The following is a 12,500-nucleotide window of genomic DNA, read 5'->3' as shown; positions in this document are numbered from 1 at the left end:
AGAAATTAAGTATGATTTGCAGTACCTGAAAGGATCACTTGACCTTTGGCCTCAACCCATGGAGCTAGTCTGCTATCAGGAACACTCAACTGAGACTTTCCATTCATCCACACACACACACACACACACACACACACACACACTCTCTCTCTCTCTCTCTCTCTCTCTCTCTCTCTCTCTCTCTCTCTCTCTCTCTGTGGCTCAGTCACCCACCTTTCCCACGGCCCGGCCTCCCAGCACAGAGAAGGTCACCCCCACGGCCTTGCTCATCAGGGTCTTGATCCTCACCACGCGGGACACCTTGGCGCCATTCAGGTAACACTTGACCTGCGGGATGCCACTGCCGGCAGCCACGGGCTGTGAGGCGGAGGGGAGGAGGGAAGGAGTGTCAGTGAGGGCCGCAGAATGGTCCCCAAAATAGTGGCTTCAGAGCTAGTGACGTTTTCTTACTTTTTGATATCGCTGGGCACATGAGAGCAACAGCATCACACAGCATTGACTCAAAGCCTGTGTACTGCTGCAAGGGGATGAAGGAATGAAGAAGCTGCTTACTCTTGCATAAGGGACTTGGACAGCATAGGGAAGAGCTAAAGTAGAAAGAGTTTGTTGGATGGGTCAGGCCAGGCTGGGTTAGGTTAGAAAGGGGGTGAAAGAATGAAGAAGCTAGTTAACTCTTGCATAAGGGATTTGGACAGCATAGGGAAGAGCTAAAGTAGAAAAAGAGTTTGTAGGATGGGTCAGGCCAGGCTACCTCAGGTGTGGGGGGGGCTGGGTTAGGTTAGGAAGGGGGTGAAAGAATGAAGAAGCTGGTTAACTTCTGCATGAGGGATTTGGACAGGATAGGGATGAGCTACAGAGGAAAGTTTGTAGGATGGGTCAGGCCAGGCTAGGTTAGGTGTGGGGGGCTGGGTTAGGTTAGGAAGGGAGTGAGAGAGTGAGGAAGCTGGTCAACTCTTGCATAAGGGATTTGGACAGCATAGGGATGAGGTAGAGTAGAAAAAAAGTTTGCAGGATGGGTCAGGCCAGGCTGGGTCAGGTGTGGGGGGCTGAGTTAGGTTAGGAAGAGGAGGGGACAGTGGGATTGGTTGGTTTAGTAAGGGCAGGAAAGAATGAAGAAGCTGGTTAACTCTTGCATACGGGATTTGGCAGCACAGGGATGAGTTACTGTAAAACAGAGAAATACAGACACACAAACCCTCACATTAAACTCAAAAGATCAACACAAGACTTAACTCAACTTGTGTCTACTCCAACAAGGCATATCCGGACACACTCACCTCCACATAAGAGCCAAGGAAGGCAGCCACGAGCGCCGGGCCAATGTTCAGCGCAACAAACAGCGGGTAGGGGAGAGTTAGCGCCTCCTGCTGCACCCGGCACTCACTGTCTGAGGCCCGGCTAAGGAAAGTTGGTAGGAAACTTAAGACAGTATTCATTTGTTAATCATTTACTAGCATCATAATTCTTTTCATCACTCTCCACTCCCCGTCCTAACCTACCCAAAGATGCCACACCTGACCCAGCCTGGCTTGACCCAGCCTTCAAACTTTCGTTCCACTCAAGCTCATCCCGATGCTGTCCAAATCCCTTATTTTATTTTATTTATTTTTTTACAGCTAAGGAGACAGTTCAAAGATAAGTAAAAATTGCCGTAGAAATTCAAAGATAAGTAAAAATTGCCGTAGAAATTCAAAGATAAGTAAAAATTGCCGTAGAAATTCAAAGATAAGTAAAAATTGCCGTAGAAATTCAAAGATAAGTAAAAATTGCCGTAGAAATTCAAAGATAAGTAAAAATTCAAGAAGTAAAAATGGAAAGACTGAGTGGCGGGAATGTGATTATTGAAGATCCTTAAGACATGACTGAGCAAAACAAAAAGTTCCAGCAAGTTTTTACAATAGAATCAAATTTCAAGTTACTGCACCACCACAACCACACTGATGATTTTTCAGTACCGTGCCACCTCTGCCAGACAGTTATATGAGCCTGTTTGCAGATGATGCAAAATTGCTAAGACGTATTAGAAACAGTAAAGACTGTGATATTCTCTAAGATGACCTGAACAAGATTTGGAAATGAAGTATTTAATGGGAGATGAAATTCAATGTGAAGAAATGTCATGTAATGGAAATGGGGAAGAGTGAAGGGAGACCAAAATGGACATATAAAATGGGAAATGGAGAAATATTAACCCGGCAGCTTCGGCGGACCACGTTTGGGGCTCGACTCAAAACCCCTAATTCCAGCTAATTGTAGGTGGTGGCGGCATAGTGCAACCCACCATGCATGGCCATTGTGGTGGGTGAGTGATCTTGAGGTGGGCTTATTTGTCATAGGTTGTGTTGTAAGGTCATGGCAGACTGAATTAGCTACCCATACAGTAATCACTTGTTAAACTCTCTAAAGTAAACAAGCGACTCTCGGCTAGATGCCCCGCGTCACGACTGCTTGTTTTGTAACAAACACTGCCCATAACAATGGAGGAAAAGTAAATATTTTTAACGGCTTTATGGTCATGAGAGGAGTACTCTGATGTACGTTCCATGCTCTTTTTTTAGTCTCAAAATGCAGTGTAATGTTGCCTTTTCTCGGCCACCTCTCGGCTTTCCCATAGCCGAAGCCCACGGGCTAAAGAGAGTTCAAGAAGAGAGAGATCTGGGAGTGACAATACAAGATAATCAACAGCCTGAAAGTCATGTAAATCAGATATTCAATGATACGTATAATATGGTGAGAAGTATAGGATTAGCATTCCACTACATGGATAAGGATATGAAGAAAAAGTTAGTAACCACTGTGATTAGGCCAAAATTGGAATATGTGGAGGCAGTGTGGTCTCCCATAAGAAACACAAAAAAACTAGAAAGAAAACAAAGAATGGCAACAAATATGGTTCCAGGGCTGGAGAGATTGACATACAAGGAAAGACTAAAGGAAATGGACCTACCAACACTAGACCAAAGAGGAAAGGGGAGACCTAACACTAATTTATAAATTATTGAGCAAAATGGAAGAAGTAGATAATGAGGAGTTACTACTAAAAGAAGGAATAAACACCAGGAACACAAGAGGACACAGTAAAAAATTTAGGAGGAAGATGTTTGGGAGACATAAAGAAAAATAGCTTACTGTAAAGAAATATAGAGGTTCGGAAAAGACTAAGTGAGGATGTAGTATCGGCGAAGAGTGTGCAAAGCTTTAAGGATAAGTTAGACAAATACAGATACGGAGACGGGACCACACGAGCGTAGGCCCAGGCCCTGTAAAGCTACAACTAGGTAAATACACATAATAACAGTCTATGTCTCCCCTAAAACCAAAGGTTGGAATGAGGCAAGATATAACACTATGCTGGAAGACACAATACAGGCACTGACAGATGAAATAAAAAATAATAAAAAGGCATTATTAACAGGAGACTTATATTGCAGAGAAATGAAACGGGAAAATTAGACAACAGAGGGTGGTGGAAATACCTGGGGAAGTAAACTATTGAGGCTGGCAACAGATAACCTGGTGACGCAGTGGGTGCAAGGAGAAACAAGGCTGAGAGGGGATCACCAACCATCAAGACTTGACCTAATTTTCACAAAAAACGTGGAGTTGGATGAAGGAGTCAGTCACGAGTGCCCCTTAGGAAAGAGTGACCATGAACTATTGGATAAGAAAACTTTGGAAGGATGTGAATATTGAGATGAGGCTTATAAGGAAAAAAGGAAAAGCTACATTAAGGCAGATTACATTGGACTCAAGACTTTCTTCGGCGGGGTAGACTGGAGTGATATGAAGAGGAGTACTGATATTCAAGAGAAATATGACTATTTTATGAATATTTACAACAGAGGAACAGAGATATATGTTCCATACTACACAGTAAAAACTAAAGGAGAGAAAACATGGTTTGGATGGAGGTGTGGAGCAGCAAGAAGAAATAAGAACAATAGGGACAAACATAAAAAGCAAGACCCAGGGGAAATCTTTATGATGATGATAAAAAGCAAGAAATGATTACGTGAAAATAAGGAGAGAGGAGGAAGCTAAATTTGAAAGAAGAAAAGTTTTTATATGTAAAGAAGAACCAAAAATGTTTTATAAATTAGTGAACGGGAAGTTAAAAAGAAATGAAGGAGTGGAAAGGATAAAAGAAAAAAATGTGTTCTACGAAACAGACAAAGAAATTGCAGAAATATTAAATAAAAAATTCATAAAGTGTTTACGAAAGAAACCGACTTTGACTGGGGCTCGGAAATTGCAATGAAGAGAAATTAAATCTTGTAAAGGTTGAGAAAGGGGAACTGTTGCAGCTGATGAAAACCTTAGAGAGAAGGAAAGCTACGGGACTGGATGACATCTCCGGTCAAGTGCTAAAAGAGTGTAGAAATGAATTACTGGAGCCACTTCATGACATAATAACATGCTCTATGAATACAGGAAAAGTGCCTTTAGAGTGGAAGAGAGCGAACATTGTACCAATTTATAAAAGTGGAGATAAAACTGAACCACTAAATTATAGGCCAGTCTCTTTGACAAGTGTAATGTGCAAGATTTGTGAAAGTATAATAAAAAACAATGGGCTGATCATTTAGAAAAGGAAAACATGATAAATGAGGGACAGTTTGGATTTAGAAAAGGGAAATCGTGTGTCACCAACTTACTGTGTTTCTACTCAGGAGCAACAGACAGGGTGCAAGAAAGAGAAGGGTGGGCTGATTGTGTATATCTCAATTTGAGAAAAGCTTTTGACAAGGTTATGCACAAAAGGTTAACCTGGAAACTACAGCAGTGGGGAGGAATGGGCGGAAAGGTTATAGAGTGGATGAAGGAAGAGAAATGAGGACGGTGATTAGAGAAGAGAAATCAAATTGGAGGAGAGTAGAGAGTGGAGTTCCTCAAGGCTCAGTTCTGGCACCAATAATGTTCATGATATATATAAATATATGCCGATGGGTATAAAAAGTTGTATGAGCCTTTTTGCAGACGATGCAAAGTTAATGAGAAAAGTGAGGACGGAGGAAGACTGTGAGGAGCTGCAAAAAGACCTGGACAGGGTGTACAGATGGAGCCAGTTGTGGGAGGTGGAATTTAATGCAAACAAATGCCATGTTATGGAAATGGGGAAAAGTAAAAAAAGACCGAGGAAAACATACAGGATGGGAGGAGACAACTTAAAGGTGGTACATGAAGAAAAGGATTTGGGAGTAACTATGCAAGACACACTATCCCCAGAAAAGCACATAAACAAGCTGTTTGGAAAAACCTACAAGATGCAAAATATAACAGGAGCTGCCTTGTATAGGCCAACCGGCCTCTTGCAGACTCCTTACATTCTCAAGTTCATTCCATTTTACAGACAAATAAATGATATAGAATTGCAACTAAAATGGTCCCAGAACTCTGGAATATGACACATGAAGACAGACTGAGGGAGACGGACTTGACGACACTGGAACAAAGAAGGGAGAGAGGAGATCTGATCACGCTGTATAAGTTGGTAAATAAGTTTGATGAGGTGGATAGGGATGATCTCTTCTCTACTGCAAGAACGCAGGGGCTGAGAGGACATGGAAAGAAACTTCATAAAGGAGCCTGTTTGAGTGACTTCAAAAAGTAGGTATAGTTTTCCACATAGAAGTGTTAACACATGGAACAGCTTGCAGGAAGAGGTGGTGGAGGCAAGCAGTGTCCAGCAAATGAAGGAAAGGCTGGATGAATGTAGATATGGAGAGAGGACTACTAGAGCTTAGCTCGGGCCACCTAGACTACAAATAGCTAAATACACACACAGACACACACACATATAAAATGAGAGATGGTGAAATATTAAAGAAAGTAAATGAAGAGAGAGACCTGGGAGTAATAATGCAAGATTATATGGAACCAGGAGGTCATATAAATCGGATCTTCGGTGATACATATAACATGGTGAGAAATATAGGCATAGCATTCCACTACGTGGACAAAGAAATGATGAAAAAATTAATAACTACTATGATCAGACCTAAACTAGAATACGCGGAAACAGTGTGGTCTCCACATATGAAGAAACACATAGTAAAACTAGAAAGAATACAGAGGATGGCAACAAAAATGGTTCCAGAACTAGAGGGACTGACATATGAAGAGAGACTAAAGGAAATGGACTTGCCAGCACTGGAAGAAGAGAAAGAGACCTAATACAAATATATAGGCTATTGAGTAAAATGGAAGAAGTAGATAATGAGAAATTGCTACTAAGAGAGGAACCTTCCAGCAGGAACACTAGAGGACATAGTAAAAAGTTGAGGAAGGGAAGATGCTCAAGAGACATAAAGAAATATAGCTTCCCACAAAGAAATATAGAGGTTTGGAACAGATTAAGTGAAGAAATAGTATCAGCGAAGAGTGTGCAAAGTTTCAAGGAAAAGTTGGATAATTATAGATACAACTAGGTAAATACACACACACACACACACACACACACACACACACACAGGGCAAAACATTTTTCCTTATCACAGTTTACTGCATGCTGGGGTCACACATTTTGGCAGAAGTCCTTGACCTTACCTGCTGCTGCTGCTGATCTCAGGGAGAGAGAGATTTACACAGATATTCAAACCACACACACACCTTATGGTCCACACTGGGAGGTCTGCCCTTAAACCTGCCCTGAGTGAAATTATATTAATCAAATGGCACCAAGACTTTGCATTTCTACTTTAGTGATACTGAGGTGAAGGAAGTGTTGCTCAAGCTTGTTTTTAAGGGGAAAAGAGAGAGAGAGAGAGAGAGAGAGAGAGAGAGAGAGAGAGAGAGAGAGAGAGAGAGAGAGAGAGAGAGAGAGAGAGAGAGAGAGAGAGAGAGAATAAATAGAACAATGAAGAAAAAATATGCAATTGAAATTGAAATGACCCACGATGACCCAGAGAGATGCAGGGGTCAGGCCACAGAAAAAGAGCAAGTTTGGAGCACTACAATGACCCAGAGAGATGCAAGGGTCAGGCCACAGAAAAAGAGCAAGTTTGGAGCACTACAATGACCCAGAGAGATGCAAGGGTCAGGCCACTCACCAGCACAGTGGACATCCTCTGGTCCGCCCAGGAGGGTGTGCCGGAGGGCCAGGAGCACCTCATCCCCTGGTCTAGGGTGCTGGTGATGAGGGGACCAGCTCACTCCACGCCCAGGCCAGGGAGACGCTGCTCAGCTTCTTCACACAGCTGGGGACACAGGGCACAGAGTTATAATGATAATACTTTCCTATAGGTTCATGGTACACCAGAAGGGTCACACTGACATCTTTCTTTATTTCTGTTTAGGTATTTCAATTGTTTATTTTCCAGAGAGAAGGAAAACAAAACTTATCCAGGTTAGGTAACATTAGTTTTGTGAACCTTCCCACCATGGCGGTGTTATGAGTTACATGAGGCAGGAAAGCTGTGTTACTGATGCCAAGATTCTGAGTCTAAAGAGACAGAGAGAGAAAAAGTATCCAGGTTGGGTTACGTTAGTTTTGTGAACCTTCCCACCATGGCAGTGTTATGAGTTACAGGAGGCAGGAAAGCTGTGTTACTGATGCCAAGATTCTGAGTTTAAAGAGACAGAGAGAGAAAATGTATCCAGGTAAGGTTACGTTAGTTTTGTGAACCTTCCCATCATGGCAGTTACATGAGGCAGGGAGGCTTGCAAGGCTGCTTTACTGACGCACAACTTCTCAGAGTTTCAGGAGAGAGAGAGAACGAAACTATCCAGGTTAGGTTAGGTTAGTTTTGTTGTGGCTTTCTGAGGTGGCTGAACAATGCTACACATTTATATACCTGGACTGACTTTTCTTTTTCCTTTTTTTCTTTATCATTATTTTGGGGCAATCACTGTTTCAAGGGAGAAAACAAAACTATCAAGGTTACTTTAGGTTAGTTAGTAACAGTAGTAGTAGGAGTAGTAGCAACAATTACCAAAGACTAGAACCTTATATTCTTTCCTTCAATAAAGATAATAATAATGATAACAATAATAATGATATTAATAATAATAATAATAATAATAATAATAATAATAATAATAATAATGATAATGATGATAGTAATAATAATAATAATGATAATAATAATTGGCATGGCACTTATGACATAACTAAGATTTAACTCATTAGCAATTATTTATTTATCAATTATTACTGTCATTTATTTACCATTACTTTATTAAGTTAGTTTTTTGTGCCTTCTCACATCATGGTGATATTTTGAGGCGGCAGAACTAAACTATACATTTACCACATTTGCTTTTCTTTCTTCTTTATTACTTTATATTTAGTGTAAGCAAGAACAAAAGGTGCCAACAGAGAGACAGGGGAGCCACCAGGAACAAAATAGCATTGCCTGCATCAGGAGACACAGTGCTATCAATGTAACCAGTCTGTCTGCCTTGCCTTCCTGCCTAAACACACAGCCGGGCCGCATATTCCTGAAGTCTCTGCAGGTGTGTGGTTCCTGAGTGAAGACACTCGGCTGTAACTTGGAAACTAACCACGGGCCATTCTGGAAAATACTTTCATTGTGATTCCCGCTCAACATTACCTGTAATACTTCTTACCTAACCTTACATAGCCTAACCGCCAAGTGGCCACAGACTACCCATATGCTTTTCAGAAGGCCACCCATCAATCCAGACTCAAGAAGAAACCGCCCAGTGAATCAAGAGTGAGTTCCGGGGGGCAGCATGAGCCAAGCATAACTGGCGCCACTATAAAATTTGCCTGCGCCATGACAGGCTTGAGCCAACCACCATCCAGGCCCATGAAGAAAGCCTACCGGTGCTACTGGCGGAGATGTAAAAGAATAATAATAATAATAAATAAAAACTAATCCATCCTGCTCTGTTCCAGAGTAGGCAGAACACACCCGTACAGACTTCAGGAATATGCATTCCTGCCACCATCAACTCATATTTACAGGCACTCCAGGCCTCCCGGGGCACAAAACCTCAGGTGGGATTATTCACGAGAGGGTCGCCTACTAATTTTGAGATGCTGACTGCTTATTTCTGGACAAAATATGATGCTGTTTATTATGGAGATAGTATTCATTTCCAGATATCACTATTTGATTGACTTTTCAATCCCTGTTGTACACCCGTCACCTCCCACTGCCTCTATATAGCTGACAGAGAGGTTCAACTTGCTTACTGATTATACTCAGTGCTCACCAAGATCACAAGTGGACAAACCAGAACAAAACCAGGCAAATTAATGTTTTTCGCCGCTGTGTGTGTGTTCCCCCAGTGAGCGTTGGACGCCAGCGACTTACTTATCCAAAATCTCTAGAATCACACCCAAGCTTATTGAGGTAAAAAGCGGACAAACCAGAACAAAACCAGGCATATTAATGTTTTCTGCTGTGTATTGCCCCATGCATGGTGGACACCAGAGCCACTCATTTTTGCAGGAGGCATTTTTCACAACACTGGCCCGCGTAGTGGGCCACCCCTGCCCTGCACTGTGTATTCCCGCCACCCCTCACTGCCTGCCTAGTATATTTAAACTAACCAAGCCTTACTTTACGTAACCTAGCAAACAGGGGGACTTTGCTCCCTCTCAACCCCCTTCTATTTCTAGGAAGTCCTTTGTTAATGCACTGCATTCAGGGAGTAAAAATAATCCATGTTGTAAGTATTAAATTGGCCAGAGGTGGCTGTGCACGCTTTCCTAAATATTTTGCAGAGTCAGTCTTATTAATTGAATGCTGTTTCAATCATCTGTTTATATATTAAACCTTTTTTTCACTTCCTTCCTTCTCTCTTCATGTAACTTAGTATTGAGCTGTTCATCCTTCCTGGGGTTCATAGGTGTACCTCAGGACCCCTGGGTAAGGAACACACTGTGGTAACCCAATGTGACAGAGATGAGCACCAAGGCAATGAGTAGCTATGCTCTAGACCCCAAACTTCACCTGTCACAAGCTTACCTCTTGAGTCTTTAATTTGACAGAGATGAGCACTGAGGCAAGGTGTCCCGGAGCGATGGGTGCCTGTACCCCGCACCCCCATAGGCCCCCCAGGGTAACGGAGCTACGCCCTGGAGCAACGAGGACCTGGGGAAGGCACACTGTGGTAATGTCACGCCCGCCCTGTTACAACGCAGGATGTGACAAAGATGAGCTCTGAGGCGACGCGCACCTATAGTAGTAGTAGCAGCTATAGCATAAGCCCTAAACTTGACCTTACACTCAAATTTAAGGTCTGCAGGAAGAGGGGAGAGAGAGGAAGAGGAGGAGGAGGAGGAAGGAAGAGAGTAACGTAGAAAATTTTACCTTACTCTCACCTAGCACCCATATTTATAAGTCTACCGCTCCACTAGACCCCCCTACTATAAGCTTACCGATGCCCCAAGGTCTCTCCCATAGGCCTACTTACTTTTATAGGCGGGCGAGGTCAGGAACGTGAAATAAACGTAGATCTTTTTGAACGCCGCCCACACGTGCAGCTCCCCGCGGCAAAACGTAAACAAACCGAGTCGACGCGTTCTAGCGGCTCCCTTTTCTTTTCCCTTGTCTCTTCCTCTTTTCTTTCTTTCTCTTTGCCTTTTCTCTTCCTCTTTTGTCTCCTTATCTTCCTTTCTCTTTTTTTTCATCCTTTTTCTTTTTATCCTCCGTTCGTATCTCTCTCCTCGTTCTAGCGGTTTCCTTTTTCCTTTTTCTTATGTCTCTTCCTCTTTTCTTTCTTTCTCTTTGCATTTTCTCTTCCTCTTTTGTCTCCTTATCTTCCTTGCTCTTTCTTTTTTCATCCCTTTTCTTCTTTTCCTCCGTTCGTATATCTCTCTTCGTTCTAGCGGTTCTATTTTTTTTTTCTCTTCTTTCTTCCTTTCTCTTTTCTCTTTCTCCTCCTTTCTTTCTGCCTTTCTTCTTCCTTCCTTTCTCTTCTTTTCCTCCGTTCCTGTCCCTCTCCTCGTTCTAGCGGTTCATTTTTATATGTATTTTTTTTCTCTAAATTATCTTTTATTCTGACTTTTAAGGTTGAATTAAGGAATATTAAGTTAGTTTAAATATAAAGGGAATATAATCAGCCCTTACTTATGGCATCGTTTTTCTTTTTTCTCTATATATTTTCCGTTTCGCTTTCCTCACTTTCTCTCTTTATTTCTCTTCCTTCCTTTCTTATCCTTTCTCTCCTCTTTAATTCTCCCCTTCGTATCTTTTCTCTTCTTCCTTTCTCTCTTTTTCTCTTCTTTTATCTCCTCCATTTTGTTTCCTTTTCTTCCTTTCTTTCTCTCCATTTCTCTTTTTATAAAATGAGAAGAATGAGAAGGAGAAGGAGAAAAAAATGAAGAACAGCGAAGAAGACGATGATGAAGAATAAGAACAAGAAGGAGGAGGAGGAGGAGGAGGAGGAAAAGATAAAAGAGGAGGAGAAAAAAAAGGTGAACAGCGAAGAAGACGAATGAGAAGGAGAAGGAGAAAAAAATGAAGAACAGCGAAGAAGAAGGAGATGAAGAAGAAGAAGGAGGAGGAGGAGGAGGAAAAGATGATAAAGGAGAAGGAGAAAAAAGATGAACAGCGAAGAACCCGAATGAGAAGAAGGAGAAAAAAGATGAAGAACAGCGAAGAAGATGAAGAAGAAGAAGAACAAGAAGAAGAAGGAGATCGAAGGAGGAGGAGGAGGAGGAGGAAAAGAAGATAAAGGAGGAGGAGAAAAAAAGATGAAGAGCAAAGAAGAATGGGAAAGAGAAGGAGAAGGAGAAAAAAGATGAGAAACAGCGAAGAAGATGATGGAGAAGAAGAACAAGAAGAAGAAGGAGATCGAAGGAGGAGGAGGAGGAGGAAAAAAAGTTAAAAGCGGAGGAGAAAAAAAGATGAACAGCGAAGAAGAAGAATGAGGAGGAGAAAATTGTAAGTAGAAGTGAGAATAATATTAATAGTAAGAAAAAGGAGAACGAGGAGGACAGAGAAAATTAGAAGAAGAAGAAGCAGAAGAACCTTCGGCTCGGCTCGGCTCGGCACTGTCGGCAGTCCCCGGCGTGGCGTCCCGTTGCTCGTGACGGTGTGATCCCGCGAATCAATTTTGCTCATTTTACTGTAAATACGCGGTGCCAGCGACCCATGGTGCCACAGCAAGTATAAGAAGTGCCAGAGATTACATGGGTGCCATTCCTTTTTCGCGGGAAGGTTTAGAAAAGAAGATAAAGGCGTGAACATTGTGGGGAGGAAGGGAAGATGGCGGGGGAAGGGAAGATCTTAACCCGATGTGCCAACGTTATTTTTCGTGTTTTCGTGCGATTTACGTGTATCCCAAAGTGCCGAGTGCGAGGAAAGGAAAGCAAAGGTGCCAGTGTTCTTAAAGTGGCAATCCTAGCGTGTGGAAGAGCGTAAATAAGGCTGGAAATAAGAGAAAAGTGAAAGGGGGAATAGCAGGAGTGAGTGTTAATGGTGGGTTTTTCAATTTACATCGAATTACGTGTTTGCCGGAGCGTGACGGTGCAGGGAAGGTGCCGGTGACCAAGTGGTGCTGGACGTGGTGATGGAGAGAGTTAG

The 12,500-nt window shown here is 42.3% G+C and overlaps 1 protein-coding gene across 1 annotated transcript in view; it reads right to left on the bottom strand.

Moving 5' to 3' along the window:
* LOC126990861 (neogenin-like) overlaps positions 1-10,623 on the bottom strand; it is a 23,020-nt gene extending 12,397 nt beyond the window's left edge. The window contains exons 1-5 of the mRNA XM_050849514.1: positions 10,387-10,623; positions 9,939-10,064; positions 7,050-7,196; positions 1,278-1,398; positions 214-357 (exon numbers count right to left, since the gene is read on the bottom strand). The gene's annotated coding sequence lies outside the window, so the exon portion shown is untranslated. The remainder of the gene's footprint in view (positions 1-213; positions 358-1,277; positions 1,399-7,049; positions 7,197-9,938; positions 10,065-10,386) is intronic.
* Positions 10,624-12,500: the final 1,877 nt, after the last annotated feature.

This window comes from Eriocheir sinensis, unplaced genomic scaffold, assembly GCF_024679095.1.
Source record: "Eriocheir sinensis breed Jianghai 21 unplaced genomic scaffold, ASM2467909v1 Scaffold216, whole genome shotgun sequence".
Classification (NCBI taxonomy): domain Eukaryota; kingdom Metazoa; phylum Arthropoda; class Malacostraca; order Decapoda; family Varunidae; genus Eriocheir; species Eriocheir sinensis.
This window is presented reverse-complemented; position numbering and strand designations above follow the sequence as displayed.